This window comes from Cololabis saira, chromosome 13 (genome assembly GCF_033807715.1).
Source record: "Cololabis saira isolate AMF1-May2022 chromosome 13, fColSai1.1, whole genome shotgun sequence".
Classification (NCBI taxonomy): domain Eukaryota; kingdom Metazoa; phylum Chordata; class Actinopteri; order Beloniformes; family Belonidae; genus Cololabis; species Cololabis saira.
In genome coordinates, this window is record NC_084599.1 from 30147103 (window position 1) to 30160982 (window position 13880).

General features: G+C 40.2%; 1 long non-coding RNA gene across 2 annotated transcripts in view; it reads left to right on the top strand.

Annotated features, from left to right (window-relative positions):
• The first annotated feature begins 5894 nt into the window (after window positions 1–5894).
• The window catches only part of LOC133457853 (uncharacterized), a 94497-nt gene continuing 86511 nt past the window's right edge, over window positions 5895–13880 (top strand). The window contains exons 1-2 of one of the 2 annotated variants that reach the window (XR_009783908.1): window positions 5895–5999; window positions 6489–6566. This is a non-coding gene — a long non-coding RNA (uncharacterized LOC133457853). Of the gene's footprint in view, window positions 6567–13880 lie in introns of both variants that reach the window. The other variant, XR_009783907.1, reaches the window with a different exon arrangement.

Sequence of the window (13880 nt, forward strand, 5' to 3'; positions counted from 1 at the left end):
AGTAGCAGCAGCTTTTCATCGCGGCTGTTAGCTACCGGGTCACGGAGTCGGAGACCAGCCGGCCGAGCCATAACAGTATGTCCCGATACTTTTTTGGCCAATACCGATGTTTTGAAAATGACGTGATCGACAACACTACATGGTAGCAATATCCTTGAGTTGCATATGAGCCAGCCTCACAAGTCACCAGTTTTTAAGCTTGTTTTTATGATTTTGACGTGACATAGATATGAAAAACATTTTCTACATTAAGAAACCAGACCTTTATGGCTGCTGCTCAGTTTTTTCCAGGGATGCAGTAAACAGGGCAGTCCTAACATTGCAGTTTTAATTCAGTGATATGCTTTTAAACTGTGAGTTTCATGTTAAATGATTTGAAAGAGCTGGAGCCACATTCACCGAATGAAACTCCTGTCGTCAGAATGTGTGGAAACATGTCTGGAAAAGTGTGAATTTGGATGGAAAATGTGCAGAAATATAGATATCTTACACCTTGAGGGTTTTAAGAGACACCTCACTTCCATGGACGTCACTTAAGGAAACTCTTATAAGAAAAGTGCAAATAAATACCCTTTCTTATCGTATTTGGAGAACTTGTTGCTTGGAGTCGAGTTTAGTGGAAGAGCAAAGGCCTCTGTCTGAATACACACGTCTTCAACAATATTCTCTGTATTTACAGTTCATGCTTCTCTCACAGGTCTGCACACACACACAGACACACACCAAACCATACCAAACAACAGCAACTTCCCCCAAGGTCAATGTCTTATTCAAATTCTACTTTAGCTTGTGTGTACGTGTGTGTTTGCTTCTTTCTCTTACTGTCAAGCCTTTTGTGTATCTCCTGCTAAAGAAGCTGTCAAGCTGTGATGTTGAAGGGCTCACAGGAGGGACAAAAAGCATACTTTGTTTTGTTTTGTTTGCCTGCCTTCGTGTTCTTCTGAATGTGCGAGTGGAGTGGGAGACTGAGAGGCAGAGAGTGAAAGGTAAAGGCTGAGAGTGTGTGTGTGTGTGTGTGTGTGTGTGTGTGTGTGTGTGTGTGTGTGTGTGTGTGTGTGTGTGTGTGTGTGTGTGTGTGTGTGTGTGTGTGTGTGTGGAGTGGGGGGATTTGATAGGGGGTAACATGTAATTTACTGTTTGCCCCGCGCTCTACTGTACATTGTTTCAGTCATGTTAATGCTGCTTTTGTGGGCTGAACAGATAGCCATCAATCACCTGTCAGCTGGTCGAAAGGAAGAGTGAGAGAAAGAAGGAGCCCGCGCTCCCTCCCTCCTCATCCACTTGTTCTTTTTTCATCTTCCTCTTCATCTTCTTCCTTTCCTCCCCCTCCTCCCCTGCTACCTAGCAGACTTGGGGGTCCAGGGAAAGCCTGGCAGCTGGATCTGGATCTGGATCAGGAGTCCAGGTGGAGGATGGGAAGAAGATCTGGAGAAAAGCAAGAAGCAGCAGTAGAATGGAAGATAGAAACTTTCGGGTTAGTTTTAGAAATTTAGGATTATCTGCTTTCATTGTAGGGTTGCCACCCGTCCCGTAAAATACGGAATTGTCCTTTATTTGAGAAAAAAATGTTGCGTCCCGTATTGAACTAATACGGGACACGATTTGTACCGTATTTTCATTAACTTTTACACCATATTCTAGTTGAATTATTGAAATAAGTTAACTTTTACACCATATTCTAGTTGAATTATTGAAATAAATTAACTTTTACACCATATTCTAGTTGAATTATTGAAATAAGTTAACTTTTACACCATATTCTAGTTGAATTATTGAAATAAATTAACTTTTACACCATATTCTAGTTGAATTATTGAAATAAGTTAACTTTTACACCATATTGTAGTTGAATTATTGAAATAAGTTAACTTTTACACCATATTCTAGTTGAATTATTGAAATAAATTAACTTTTACACCATATTCTAGTTGAATTATTTAAATAAGTTAACTTTTACACCATATTCTAGTTGAATTATTGAAATAAATTAACTTTTACACCATATTCTAGTTGAATTATTGAAATAAATTAACTTTTACACCATATTCTTCACCTGTAGCTATATTCTACATCTGGGCTGATGTGGACATACGTAGCATAGGAGGCTATTTCAGTTGCTAGTATGGTTGTCTGTCTGTACAGTCATGCAAGTTCAATGCTATTAAAGTACTTTAAACTTTAAATCAAAGCATTTTGTTTTTTCATATAAAATAAACACATTTTTATTCAGTTTAGAAGTTTTGGGGCTTTTTTTTTTGGCTCCTACGCTGCTGAAATCGGGGCGTCCCTTATTTCTATTTCTGAAAGGTGGCAACCCTATTTCATTGACAAGAAATAAAATCCTCGGAGTCACTGTTGTCTTGTTGTTAATGTAAAAGAAAAAAAAGAAGGTCTTCAAAAGAAGAATCTAATTGTAATATGACATCTCTAGAAACTTGCTGTGGTGCTGGTACTCATTGGCCGCTGTCAGCAGGCGACAAGCCCTTCATTATACTAGCTAATGTTAGTGCTAAGATAAGCTAACAGACCCATTAGTGCCAGTTCATTTAGCTCGTTAGCTGAAGCCTCAGGGCTGATGACATTCATTATATATCATTAGTGCACAATTAACACGTCTCGCTCTGACACCGCGGCTCCCAATGTTACACGACACTTTTAATCATGTTTTATGAAATGTTTCTGCCAGTGTGACATGATTTATGAGTTTTACATGACGTGGCATTCATTACATTAACCAGCTGCAATCATAAATGATTGTGCCGCAGCTTCCACATCCAAAGTATGAATCCCGCGCCGTCCTTGAGGCTGAAAAAATTTGGCAGCGATTTATGAAATATTTTTCCTGACGTTTTATGAGCTCCTTGCAAGTGGTCCTCAAGGAATGCAATTTACATTCTGTGACATTCCGCTGTAGAACGGTACGTTTTTCTTGAGACATCTCACTTTTCACGTTTAGAAGGTTAAGGCGTACACAGCTATTTGAAATGAAAAGAAGGTCTAATTTTAAATTAATTGTTGCATCCTCAGCCATTCTGGGATTTTTATGAACCTTAAGCAAATCTTTTTTTTTTTTATATTTTAATTATTTTATTTCTATAATATCAGAATCTGACAGACTATGAGTGTGGATGCAAAATAGTAAGTGTTTTTGGTTTTCCTTTTCGTTTTAAGGAAGGGTTGTCATGTCAGGCGGCTCCACTGATTTTACTCCATGAAAGTTTAGCTTTAAATTGCTGTTGGAGCCATCTAACGAGTGACTTACCTTTACCCTTCATTTTAAGCTTAAAATAATGTACTAAACTCAACAAATATACATTATAGGCTGTATCTGTATTATTTACTCATACAACTATATGTGATGCAATATCTGTTTCACCCTACGTGGGGCTGCAAGGGCCCGTAGATGCTCTCTGATCCCAGCTGCCATGGTTGGAGAGTGAGGTACACCCACACAAATAAGGCAGAATGCACGGTTGTCCGCCATAATGTCACAGAAGAATCAAATATTGAAAATCACTCCACAGAGAGGCCTAACAAACCCAGAACCCTCACACTGTGAGGCACCGCTGAGCCTCTGGTCCAAGCGCTGTTGACACTTTGACAGAACCAGTCAAAAGTTTCAACGCACCTGCATTTTGAATGAGAAGAATTTGTGTTTAAACTTTTTGCATTTGTTTTGCATAAGTTTTTTAAAATCAGCTTAAATGTACAGCTAAAACCCTAAATGAAAAACATTTAGGATGTTTTTTTGGGCTCTAGTGGCCCTTTATTCAAGTTGCAGACAGGAAGGGGGTAGAGAGAGAGAATGGGGATGACATGCAGCAAAGGTGCGCAGGCTGGGATTTGAACCTGCAGGAGGACTGTGGCCTCAGTATATGAGCTGCTTGCTTAACCCACTGCGCCACCGAGCAGCCTGACATTTAGGATGGTTTATACAAAAATCCTTTTCTGCTGTTCAGGACTCCAACTCAACACAAAAATCAAAGCAAAAAAAAAAAGCAATAGAGCAATGTATAAATAATTATGAGGTAACATGATAAAACACAATGTAAGAAAAAAAAACAGGTTTTCCATCTGGTGATTGTCATCAGGATTTGGTTCAAAAACAGGGAATTGCTTATTTCAATATTTCTAAGATGCTAATGTCATTATAAGATGAGAACACACTCTGCAGGACTTCTAATGTCTAAAGGGCATAGTCAAAAGCTGAAGCTGGACGGATGAATCTGCATCAGTCATCAGTAGCTGATGTAACCACTAGAACCGCAGCATAACTCTGTATTCAAAAATACCTCTTAAAACATCACTGTGAAAAAAAGATGTTAAACTTGAGACGGTGTTGACATCTCTGAGCTTGGAATCACATGGAATAGACCATCACACAATGGAAGTGCATGTGGTAGTCGGAACTCAGCATCTCTATTTACTTTAACTATTTACTTTTACTTTTTATTAAGCGGATGCAACGTGCACAGGACCAAGGACGAAAAGCAGCACGCTGACTGTCAGCAGCTCGTCCAACATTCACGGTGTAGGATGGTATCAGTGTTGTATCACTGCTGCTAACAAAGGTCAATTACACTATTGTGATTGCATCACTAATACAAAAATGTACAAACAGTTCAAGTTGAAATGACAGGGTCATGGCTGAGGAAGAAGGCGGTGGGATACTGGACTGACCTGCCTGCATTTCTGACTTGTCTCCAATAGAGAATGTGTGTTCAGTTTTAAAATGAGAAATGCACCAACGACAGCCCCATCACTGCTGCACATCTTAAGACGTGTTTTCACAACGGATGGTACAAAACCATAAATGTTTGATCTCTCGGCATCCTCGGAATGTCTTTTTAAGTGTCACGTGAAGGAATAAAAACATAAAAAATCAGCAAAAGCTTTACTGCCCCAACTTCATTTATTTTCGGAATGTGTTGCAGACCTGAAATGCAATTAACTGAGTTAGCAAATAACTCTTAACAAATTAGATGAAGCTCATGAGACAGAATATGGGATATTGTTGTAAAATTCTTTATGCGATGGAATAAAGTCAGAAAGAAATAAGATTTTTTCAATCTTTGAAATGAAAATTTTTCAGATTATCACAGTGGAAATTGACTGACAGATCTGACTTATTCAAATCAGATCTTTTTTTTTGTTAAATTTGAATCTTTTAAAAAATAAATGTTCCAGATTTTCAATTGAAGAAAAACTTCAAATCATTCTTGTAACAAGCATAATTTTGTTCAAAAATAAAAAATAACAGTCTCCTAAGCATTGTTCAGTCATACTGAGCTCCAGTATTTAGGACTTTCTTTCTTTGACTTCAGGACGACTGCTGCTTATTGATGTTTGATTTCACCAAAAGATTTAGTTTTTCAGTGTTTCATTGATGTTTGTGTGGCATCAGTCACTTCATGTGCAAAACATCACATTACATTACTTTGCATTACAGAAGTCTGTAATGCAAAAAGATCAAAAACTGCTGATATGCGAAGACAGTCCAACACACACGCCGACACACACGCATACAAACAGATACAAACAGTGCCACTCTCCTTTTTTCTGCCATTCATGCACCCTCACACACACAGACGTAGCGAGCAGTATTGATTTTGCTGTCTCCAGGCCGTTGAGAGTGCGTGTGCTTGTGTGAGTGTGTGTGTATAAAAGGGATTAAGGCCTCGCTCAGCTGAGATACCATCAGCCATCAACCCTGCTAGTCCGCTTCGGGCTTTCCCGGCTGCCGCATTGTCTATTCTGCTCCGCTATGTGAAAAATGTTGAATATCAACAATGGCTTTCAGTGGTGTATTGTTGAGTTTTTGTATGAACTAATCTTGCCTCAGTGAAAGAGACCTAGGGCTTGGACAAAACGTCTAGAGCCACAGCATTCCTAGCTGGCTCTCCCCTTGAACACTAAGCAGAAGGCTGGGACTGAGGGAGGCAGAGAAGAAGGGAAGACAGGCTGGAGAAGAGGCAGGGAGAGGGACAGCGGAGGCTGGGGTAGGAGCTCCAACACTGAGGGGAAAAGGAGGGTGACAGGTTAGAGAAGACTGGAGGGAGAAAGTTGGAAGGCGGGAACTCTAAATAAGGTGAGAGAGATGGAGGCTGAGAAGAGGCCCTGAAGAAGATCCTACAGCAAAGTGAGGAATTCTTGGCTAAAGGGAGGGAACTAGATGGAGAGAAGGAACCCAGGTAGGGAAGATAAGACAAGGTGAAAGTGACTGAAATGCAGGATGTGGAGGAGAAGATTTAACAGAGGTTGGCAGGAGTTGAACCAGACAGAAATAGTAGTGGCCGAACTCAGCAGAATTGACATAGCTGTTAGAGAGCGTTTGAGCTGGAGGAGAGGATGGGATGTATGACTTGGGCAGGAGAAAGAAAGGACAGATATGAGCTAAGATCACCCCAGACAGAAACAGACAGGACAAAACACAGAGCAATTCAGTTTTACAATGTTTCTTCCTTTTCCTGCTTCGGATGTAATGCTAGTTTGGACAGCAGCTGACATCCAATCAGACAACAGGACCACTGCCCTTGTCATAACGAGAACCATGACATCACAGAAAGGTAAGCGGGCTGAAAGATTGGCTGAATGATTGACTCACTGTTGAATTGCTCCATATTCCTTCCTTTTCTTTTTCACTTTAAGTTGCATTAATTAAACTATACCAATACAGCGTCTAGGTGCAGCTGCAGATATCGAGTGAGTCACTCTGGAACCTCCTTGGCTGTGTTTGATGTTTTGGTGCAGGTGTATCCGGAAGCTAAACACTTGCAGTTTAGCATGGTTTTGCATGTGTCGCCATCTCTGTGGTCTCTCTCCGCATGCCTCCTTCTTGTCCTGCTGTGTCTGATGAGCCTCCTGCCGAGAGAGGGTGAGAGATAAAGATGGGAGGCAGACAATATGATCTCTTTGTGTTTGTTTGAAGTTGACATCTCTGTGCTTGTCCTGGACTTGTGGTTGAGTAACATTAAAGTAAATTAGCCGCTTTCTGCTAAATTTGTTTTTGGAAAATATTTATCTGCATGGCATTTTGAGCTTCGTTCATCCATTCAGAGCAAGGCTGCAGCACCTGCTGCATATAAATCTTGATGGCATTTACAGAAGGAGCTGAAACAGCAGTGTTTAACCAAAGGTGGAAATAGAGCAGGTGCCTTGTCAAGCACATGTTTCCCACATCTCTGTGTACGAACTGATTCCTGTTGGAAAAATCACGTGTCTTTCTTTTAATAATAGGTTTTGGTTAAGCTGTGCCACACCGTTCCATCTATGGGTCCTTAATGAATCTGTGCATTGTAGGGACATGCAATTATACTGCAAAGCCTCTTTCCATAATAACCTTCCATGCTGTTATGCTCCATGTCTTTATTTTCATCTTGATGGGAAATAAATCGAGGTGGAGATGTAGTCAACGTGCTAGGTGCAAGAGGTCACACATTTTTGGATTTTACATGCAGAATGACCCAGCAGACCTGTGCAGACGACAACATCTGCCTCACACTGGCCTTGAGTAATGTGGACAGCATGGCTTTAACTGTCCAATGACTAACAGTAATTATCTGCTGCAGTTCCACTTCTGCACTGTTACTGCAGTTACTTTTGATGACAATATTTTGCAGGGCAATGTATCAGCCAAAATGAGGCTTTACAGCGACATGACCAATTACCCTCAAAATGATCTTGAATAATACTGATTTGGGGATTTTACCAGCGGTTGGAAGTGACGGTGACCTCAGTGTTTTTACTGATCGTTGGATTAGAGTTAGAAGATGCATGTAAACATGAACCTGAATGATGTTACAAGTCACAAGCAAGTTCAGAATTTCCTCTGCATGCCTTTCACGACTGCACAAGGTGAAGATCTTAGCCAGCTTCGGTGGCATGTGAGGATTCCTCTCTTTTTCAACATTTTCTTTCACAGATGAGCATGTGTGGCCTGAGATTACATTTTTTTCTGTTTCATTTTGTGGTGAGTCAGACTGAAGCTGTGTCTGAAATTGCTCTTGTTGCTTTGTGTGTGGCACTGTCGGGTCCACGGGAGTCAACAGGGTTTGTGTGTGTGCGGCAGTTTGAGGTCAGTGCCACGGAAACCTGGGACTGAGAAATGGTTGGCTTAACCCCTCACCCTCAAAATACACAAATACACAGACATGTGAACATCAATGAAGTCTAATCGGAGGCCCCTGGTGATTTGTCCTCTCAGCTTGAAGCCCTGTCATTCCTCCCAGCTCTCTTCACAATTACAGCCCTGAACTGAACTAGAAAATCTGCTCCAATCTAGCAATTAGTGCTGAAGCCACTGCCTGGGAGTTGTTTGTATGTGTGTGTGCATGTGTATGCTTGTGAGAACCAATTGGAAAAGCGAAGTTGATGACAGCCAAATAACGACTTTTTTTGTAAATCGTTAAATTTTGTGTTTGTGAAACATCAGCGCGTCAATATTGCAAATGAATATTTCTGCTTTCGTGTAATTATTGTAAACCAATTAGAAGATGACGATTGTTAACCCCGCTTTGACAGTCCTCTTCAACATGGAGGCTCTGTTTATCCAGGGTCCCTACAGGAGGCTGCAAGTCATTGCTCCTCTTTTTGTGGAAGCAATTTCTAGTTATGTTTCTTTTTTTCATTAAAGTTAAATTATCTTTAAAAATTAAGCATCATGCACATCCAAAGAAAAAAGTTTCAAAGTAAAGAAAGTTTTTTTAAGTGAAATTCAGAAAGAGAGGATCTGTCTTATCTCTCTCATATATAATAACATTATAAAGGACAGACATCATTCTTGATGTCATGACCTTTCACTTTGTGAAGAAGCTATTTTTGGACTTAATTTAGCTGCAGGGAAGATTTTTAAAGTTAGATTTTCATCTCGTAACACTCCTCCTGCGTTTGTGGTTAAATGGATGAAACTTAAACAAAAAAAGAATATAAAAGTACAATATAAACAAGATGCCAACTTCAAAAAAAGAATCTAACAAATACTGTAAAAAGACAACAAAACGAGCAGATTTAAAGTAATATAATAGCGTGACCTGACAAGGTGACAACACTGGTCAGAGCAGGATGTGGCCTGATGGGAGGGGGGGGGGACAGTTTTCATTGCCTGTGGTGAAGGTAGGCCTGAATGAACAGCAACAGAGATGCTTAGTGCCGCCTGGCTTCTTCCTAAAGACTCGGCCTCTTTTACCCCCGCTCATCACACTCCTGTGTCTCCTCTTTCTCCTCTGCCACCACTCTCTCCATCACTTCCCTCTCTCCTCCTTTTGTCCATTCCCTCCTTCACCCTCCAGTTCCTTCTGCTTGGTCTCTTTTCCCTTCATTCCACTCGTTTCCTTAGTGTGTGTGTGTGCCCCCCCCCCCACATCTAAGCCATTACAGACACTCAGGCTGGCTGAGGAGCGGGTGTATAGTGGTGGTCGGATGGAGGAGACTGAGAGGAGGGGGCATAAAAGGTCTGAGATGCAGCAGTCCAATGAAAGTGGCTGGGTTTGAAAAGAAGCCGGACGGCTTCTTAATGCAGCCAGTGGACGGACACAGTCGGATTGACAGACCGAGCAGATTCAGGCCTTTATCCTCCTCCTTTAGCAGATGCCTGTTTTGGTAAAAAAGAGAGAAAAAAAAGCACATAATTTACCTCGTGCAATTCCCTCCGCGCCTGTTTTCTACAAACACATTAAGATATGATGGAGGGATAGGTGAAGGGAGGGGGGAAAAGAGGTAACACAGCTGAAAGCCAGACATAGAAAACTTTTCCCACCTTAAAACGGAGATGTGTACACGTGCATGAGAGAGTGTGTGCACGCCCCTGTTTTTAATGGACAAGACTTAACACATTAGCTATGTTTTGCTATCCCTGTTGTTGTTAGCGCTACAGGGGAAAATACTGACAGTATGGTGTGGTCCAGCACATTAACAGAGCTGAAAGGGCTGTTTGGATTTCTGAGGCTGCTTTTGAATTTGTTGTTCACTCCAGAAAAATTCAAACAGAGCAAGTCTCAGGCCACGGTTGTAACACCGATAATTTGCGTTGGAAACCTGAAGCGTTTTCTCCTGGGTTGCCTTTTTATCTTGTTGTGGTTGCAGTTTAGAAATCAATAAAAAAAAAATATCTTTACAAATCCATAACTCTTTGTGACACTAATCTTTGCGAGACGACGTCAAACACAGACAACACATTTCTTCAAAAGCTTCAGTAGTAAACACTGGAACTGAATGGATTTACTGTCAAGCTCCAATCTTATATCGTCTTTTCTCAGGCTAATTATGGCTGTTTGTTATGTGCCACAGATGATATTTCTGCCTACATTTATTTACTTGCTTTGGCTGTCTCTTTGTTGTAGATGGTGTGGCAGTGCTATTATGGGTTTGGCTGTAAGAGCTTAGGCAGTCTGAGATACTGATATCAGCTGGAATTTTATCAAATGCAACAAGATTTTAATCTACTTTAATCATTAAAATCTACTTTAATCATTAATCAAGCGTAAGTAGTTCACTACCGAGGAAACTTCACAACAGCTGTAGCTCAGGGACTTCTCTGAGCATAAATACAAACTCACTCATACTTTTCTTTGTTGAAATATACTTTATAGTGAATAGAAAATTGCAGTAAAGACTTTTTTGCAAGTTATAATGGTAGTTTAGAAGAATGGGTTTAAAAAAAATCAGAGGTTAAAAAAGAAAAAAACAAGTGGTGATTGTCACTGATTAAAGTGCCTTAGAAGTTTTTCCGTTAATGTATGTCAAAGCTGATTCAGTCAGAAGCGCACTGCTCTAATTATGCTTAGACTTAACATTAAGATGTGTATAAATGATTTTGAGTGATCACTTATACGAGAGAAGCAAAAGATGCTAAAAACATGAAATGATACATTTGTGATGAGAGCGCAGTTTGGGACTGAAGACACTCAACTGACCAGCTCTCTCAACTGAAACTCTTGTCTGTGTAGAATTGTGAATAAACAATTGAAACACTAGAAATGGGTCAACTCACTGTTTAATCTCTGTTACTTTGCAATGCAATCAGTCCAGATTAATACAATTATATTTCAGTTAAAGATAGGGTATGCAATTTCTGTGGTTAATCCACACTTGACACTTGACTTCACTAATGTGTGTGTGTGTGTATATATATATATATATATATATATATATATATATATATATATATATATATATATATATATATATATTCATATGGTTGGTAGACGCATAAGCTGCTTTGAGGCACTTTACTGTATATCAAACTGCTGCTGCTTTGTGAAGTCAACTTTGTGATTCCATCCCTAAAGGCAAAATAAAACCTATCAAATTTTATTTTTACAGTTTAGTTTGACTGATGGCATAGAGATGTTCCATTGTTATGTCCGGAGCAATGTGATATATAAAGTATTGGGCCTCATATTAGCAGAGGCATGGATGGACTATAAAACAAAAAAGGTTATAAGAGATGATCGGGGATGAGTTTTGGACATAACAATAGGTTTATAAGGCTTAAACTGATCTGCTGCATACCTACAACAATGGCCAAGCATATGTACGCACAAGGATGCAAGCATGCATGTATGCGCTTGCAACCACCCCAGCCAGTGTGGGCATGTGCCAGCACCTCACACGCACAGAGCCAGAAGAGTCAAATCCAGCTAACCCTCTCCCATTTCCGGCCAAGTCTGTCCACTGTCGCCCCATAGACAAACACACACTACTTAACAGCCAAAACCGAGTAACGTCCAGGCCAACTCCCCATTTAACACCCACGCATATTTCAAAAGTGTGACCACACAGCTTAGCCCCCCAGTAAGACCTACTCAGGCGACCCAGCTGCCTGCGTGAATGTGTGTTTGCGCGCTCACAGCGGTCAGCACTGAGGCCTTTTCCTCTGGATGAGCAGTGTGGATGGAGGGATGTAGAGGCAGAGAGACAGAGAAAGAGGATTAGAGTTATACGGAGACAAAGAACAACAATAGTTTGTCACATTTTGTCAGAGAGGATTTTACAGAAAAGCTGATTTGGTGTCTGCCACCAACAAACAACGATCGGAAATATGGGATTTATGACTTAATCAGTTTGAGAATTTGCAGGAAGTTTAACAACGCCTGCATGCGAGTGATGCTTTTCAAGTGTGTGTGTGCTCACGACAACATGAAAACTCCATCAGCATCTCACCAGAAGTAGATTTCAATATTAAAACATGGTTTGGGACTTAGTTTGTACACGTTCATTCTGGACACTATACTGACTACATTACATCTGCTGCCGTTAGTACTGTATGTACCTAAAAGGGGCAGAATATGTCTTGTGTGTGTGTGCTTGAAGTGATATGAATTTGGTATTCTGAAGTACCAAATATATATAAAACCATGCTAAACTTCGAGATGACACAACCATGTCTCTTTCTTTGTGGCCATTCTGAAAATATGTCATCCAATGAGCAGTTGAGATCTGTAGGGTCTGTGCACCCTGTTTCCAACCTTCCTGCACTTCCTTTCCTCTGGAAAAGGCAGCAACAAGCACGTTATTTCAAAACATCTGCCATGAATAAAGCTGTAAATACGTTAGGGATGGGCGGTATGGACTAAAAAATGTATCACGATAATTTCTGGCATTTATCCCGATAACGATAAAAATGCCAATAAAAAAAATTAAAAAATAAATCTATCTCACTCTCAGATATGACACAAAAACGTCATCAACGAGAATTTATCTTTCTTTCTTTCTTTCTTTCTTTCTTTCTTTCTTTCTTTCTTTCTTTCTTTCTTTCTTTCTTTCTTTCTTTCTTTCTTTCTTTCTTTCTTTCTTTCTTTCTTTCTTTCTTTCTTTCTTTCTTTCTTTCTTTCTTTCTTTCTTTCTGGCTCATTTCATTCTTTCTTTCTTTCTTTCTGGCTCATTTCATTCTTTCTTTCTTTCTTTCTTTCTTTCTTTCTTTCTTTCTTTCAGGCTCATTTCCTTTCTTCCTTCCTTCCTTCCTTCCTTCCTTCCTTCCTTCCTTCCTTCCTTCCTTCCTTCCTTCCTTCCTTCCTTCCTTCCTTCCTTCCTTCCTTCCTTCCTTCCTTCGTTATGCGTCGATTTAACGCAGAACCATAAATCAGCTTTACACAAAAACGTCATCAACGGGAATTTATCGTTTTTACCACGAGATGACAAATTCTTATCGTGGGGAATTTTTTTGACGGTTTATCGTGAACGGTAAAATATCGCCCATCCCTAAAATACGTGCTTAAAAACCTTGCGTTTGTATTGTATCTCTGTGATGATTTGAATAAAACATGGGACAGACTTCTCAGTAGGAGCTCATGAAATTGTGTAGTATTCTGTAGTAATATATTATTTGTACATTAATAGGTCCTGCTACATGATGAGGGTCATGTAGCAGGTCATGTCAACATTAAAACATTCTCCTTTGGCCATAACATATTAACATCTTGCATACAATTTTATTGCTCCTTGTCATCCTGTTGGGATATGAATAGTGGACCACAATGGGTTTAATGGGTGATTTATACTGCAGTAAATCAGTAGCATAGTTACTCTACACTTTACACTATATCCTGAGGTGCTACTCTCCAGAAATGTGACTTCACATCAGGTCGATGCAGACCGCCACAATTGCTATGTATATCAGGCTACTTCTTTTTCTCTACCATTTTCAAGTATCACCTCCAACTCGCACAAGGTCTGCTGTTGTACCATATCTGAAATTTCCAGACGTAATCAAAAATGAAGCTCAGAACTGCGGGCTACAGTTCTGCACTGAAGAATCCACACCACCACCTAGGGTCAGGCTAACATAAACAGTAAACTTACCGTACTTGCAGTACAGAACCATCAACCAGCCTTTGGACAGATGTCAACCCAGGGATGTGGGTAGAGGATACTCTGAGGGTTTT